This window comes from Poecilia latipinna, unplaced genomic scaffold, assembly GCF_001443285.1.
Source record: "Poecilia latipinna isolate Pla-1442-1.1 unplaced genomic scaffold, P_latipinna-1.0 Scaffold1487, whole genome shotgun sequence".
Classification (NCBI taxonomy): Eukaryota; Metazoa; Chordata; class Actinopteri; order Cyprinodontiformes; family Poeciliidae; genus Poecilia; species Poecilia latipinna.
This window is the reverse complement of record NW_015114103.1, coordinates 49,211-50,136: the sequence shown is the minus strand read 5'-3', so window position 1 is coordinate 50,136 and position 926 is coordinate 49,211.

Genomic DNA, 926 nt, shown 5'->3' with positions numbered 1-926 from the left:
TCATGACATTATGGAAAATAATGAACTTTATCACAATATTCTAATTTTATGACCAGCACCTGTATGTTTTGAACATGTATGTTTGGAAAATTTGACGAGGTAGCACGTACGTGTGACACATCTCCTGCAGCTTTTAGATGTGCTACACGTACAAAACACTGGAATGAAATGGCTTAATTATCTCCTCCTTGTGTATATCAGTTTTCCAGAGCCTTGGTAATGACCTAATTATTCTCTTCAGGTGTGTTGCAGCAGATGCACATCTAAAAGTTGCAGGGCAGCGGGTCTGGAGGACTGGAGTTTGACACACTATAATATAATGCAGGGGTGGGCAACTCCAGGCCTCAAGGGCCGGTCTCCTGCAACTTTTAGATGTGTCTCTACTTCAACACACCTGAGTCGAATAATGAGGTCGATCCCAGCACTCTGGAGAACTTGACTGCACTGAGGAGGTGATTCAGCTATTGGATTCAAGTGTGTTGGACCAGGGAGACATCTAAGAGTTGCAGGACACCGGCCCTCGAGGACCAAGATTATGTAAAACTTACTTGTTTTGACATTAGACATGGACATCAGCACTTCATGTGCCTATTGATAACGGAATCATTTTATATGCATTAGAAAATTATTATTTATAAGTTACTTGGAAAATAATCAGTCAATTCTATTTATAAAGCACCCTTCATACTAAAAGCAGTTTTAAGTGCTGTACAGATCAATAAAAACAAATTGGACACACAGTATTAAGTAGTTCATTATTTTTGATAGTGAAACATCAGTGTGGTTGTGGGGAAGATGAGACAATAGAACATGTTATTTTGCACTGAATTACCAGATTCAGAAAAACAAGTTAAATAAGAACCTTAGTAATATGAAAATTAAATTTGACATTGAGGAAGCAGAGCATATCTCCTGACTGTCTCATA